This window comes from Didymella exigua (assembly GCF_010094145.1).
Source record: "Didymella exigua CBS 183.55 unplaced genomic scaffold M421scaffold_82, whole genome shotgun sequence".
NCBI classification, from domain to species: Eukaryota; Fungi; Ascomycota; class Dothideomycetes; order Pleosporales; family Didymellaceae; genus Didymella; species Didymella exigua.
In genome coordinates, this window is record NW_022984856.1 from 1 (window position 1) to 2947 (window position 2947).

Below are 2947 nucleotides of genomic sequence, written 5' to 3' on the forward strand. Positions count from 1 at the left end.
CTGTTGTAAAGAAAGTAGGGGAAGGACTAGACTACTTTCTTCCTAGTCTAGAAGGACCTAGACAAATCTAGACTAGCTTTGTCTAAATAGGAAGCGTATAGCCTAACAGAGGTAAGGTAGGATTATGTAATATAATAGTCAAGTTATTATATTACATACTAGGTAGAGATTCCTAGGCTAGGTACAGAGCGAACAGAGGGGGGAGAGCCAGAGGTATTTATGCTTCCTCTCCTCTGTCTGTATTTCTAAGCAGAATGCTCTAGACTCCTCTAGGTAGGTCTACTTAGTAATCTATGCTAAGTATTGCTGCATATATAAGCAAGATTACATAGGTGTATACGTAATTGTATACGTCAGCATCTACAAAGTAAGCTACTCTATTTGTAAGCAGAGGGTCTAGAACATTTCTAGTTACTATAAATAGAGAACAGCATATCTTAAGAACGTGAGGAGATACAGGCTTTGTAAGCACACCATTCTAATCCTCTCTTCTTGGAGATTACAATAACAATGCTTAGGTAAGCATAGCGCTATACCTAAGAAGGAGATACGCTAGAGAAAGATTATACGAACAAAGTCTCATAACGTTACACCTGTTACAACCTTTAAAGAGAAAGCAACACCTATCTAGAACCTAGTTTTATTAAAGTTGTGCATGTTATTATTGCAAGCACTATACTTAACTTTAGTATCCTCTACTAGCTTAAACTACGCGCTAATTATCTTAGGATCTTCCTGTAGTATCCTCTATCTATCCTTAGCTTAATTAAAGGCTATTTTAAGCTTGTCTAAACGCGTTGCAAGCCTGCTAGCCTATAGTTTACTAACAGGCTCTTTACTACGCACACTAAGTATCTTATTAGCTATATCTACTACCTTATATAGCTAGGGCGCAAATCCTCGCAAATTAAGGTTAAGTATATACTAGACAATTGTCTGCTCCTCTAGTATAGTAAGTTTCTAGCAATTAGCATGTATATCTAGTTAAAACATGATATTGTAAAGGCAATTAGAGACCTGCTAATAAGGTACATTCAACACTCTAGCAGTGCTGTAGATACTGTGAAATTGGCTAGCATAGAAGGCCTAGATAGCAAGGATAACTCTACCTTCTCTAGTAGTATTCTAAAGTTATTGTTGTTAAGGTATATTGTGTTAGGGTAAAAGGTGGTTGTGCTAAGAGAAAGTGGCTAGTTTGGTGATATGGCCGGCTTAGTGATAATCTACGTTATTGCTAGAAGTTAATCGAGTTGTTGTCTAGATTCTGTGAGTTGGCCATAGAATCAGCTTATGAAGGTTGTCTAGTGATCAAGTTGCTTAGTGTCTTTTGAGGAACCCTATAGATGGCTGCAGCACGTTGCTACTAGGACAGTGTCGCGTTTTATTTAAGAGCCTGGAGCGCAAGCTGTATCTAAGCCTCCTTAGACGCGTCTAACTGTTGTAGTTGGGGAGGCATTGGTGTAGTAAGAGTGTTGTGGTGTGGTCTTGGCAAAAGTGAGCGACTCGCCCGTTGAGCGATTCGCCCGTGGGGTACGTTAGTAGTTACTTAGATAACTTGTCCTATTAAGATACGCTGTACTGACTATTGAGCTTGGAGTCAGCAACTGTGCTTTCATCAACTTAATCGTCAACCCTAAGAAAACCTGCCCCTATCCACCTCCGCACACACTGCAGAGCAGCCAGTAACTGTGGGCCAATTTAACAACGTTTAGGTTGCAAAAGGTTGCCGAGCTCGCTGAAAAGTCGCTAACATTTGCAGCTTGAGGCGGAAATTGTTGTTATATTGAGCGCTAGCTGTGCCAACAATGGGTACTTGCTGCGCATGTTGAGCCAGTACCTAACTAGGTTGCCTTGAGTATAACGGTTTTCGAAATACCATGTACATCACGTGCAGTGGCGAGGGGTATTCTTAGAACTTCAACGCATCACCTATAGGCTAATTCTGAGTGTATTTTGATGATTGCAGCTGTTTTCTTAACCTTCTATACACGCTCAATTTATTCATAAAGCTCTATCGCAACTCTCGTGACTGTTTTCTGGTGTTGTTGGGGCAGAGACTCCGCGTGGCAACCAACCCATGATGCGCGTCAACGGCAAACGTTTACCCGCCACCACGCAGCAAGCTGTAGTAGAGCATATAGCTGCTGGGGAGAAAGATTCCAAGGTTTCTGCTGCTTGCCAAGTCGATCGTCGCACTGTAGCAAAGCTGCGATTAAGCTTAGAGTACTGGGGACAGTGCTATCCTCCGCCTTCTGTCAGGCTCGGCCGCCCGCCTTTACTGCGGCAAGCGCAGCTAGAAGCACTCCAATTATACCTCGATGGGTGACCCGGCGCCTATCTGGAGGAGATGCAGCAGTGCTTATACAACGATTACGACGTGGAGTGCTCTCTATCGACAGTGTGGCGGGCTTTGGAGAAGCTTCACTACAGCAGGAAGCTGGCTACAAAGCGTGCGATTAAGCAAAGCGAGCCACTCCAGAGGGTGTACAGAGCGAGGATGCAACAGTACAAGGCGGAGTAAATCATTGCGATCAATGAGAGCGCTTGCAACAAGAGGACTAGCAACTGTAAGTATAGTTAGAGTAGAGTCAGCACGCCTGTTAAAGTAGCTTACTCTATAAAACAGAGTGAGCGATAGACACTTCTGCTAGCAATAACAGTTAACAGATACCTCAGTTACACTATTTTTTTAAGTTTAATTACCTTAGAGATTATAGAGGACTTCCTTAAACGCTCTATGTTGCTATATACAACACCTAGGTACTCTGTCATTGTACTAGACAACGCCTCTATTCATTAATTAACTCAGGTTTGTGAGCTTTGTGCGATGTACAAGGTGGAGCTAGAGTACCTTCCACCATACTCACTAGACTGGCGGATGGGTACCATGTACCTAGGGTAGGGTATAGGTAGGGTATAGGTCGCACGGACGTAGGTATAGGTAGGG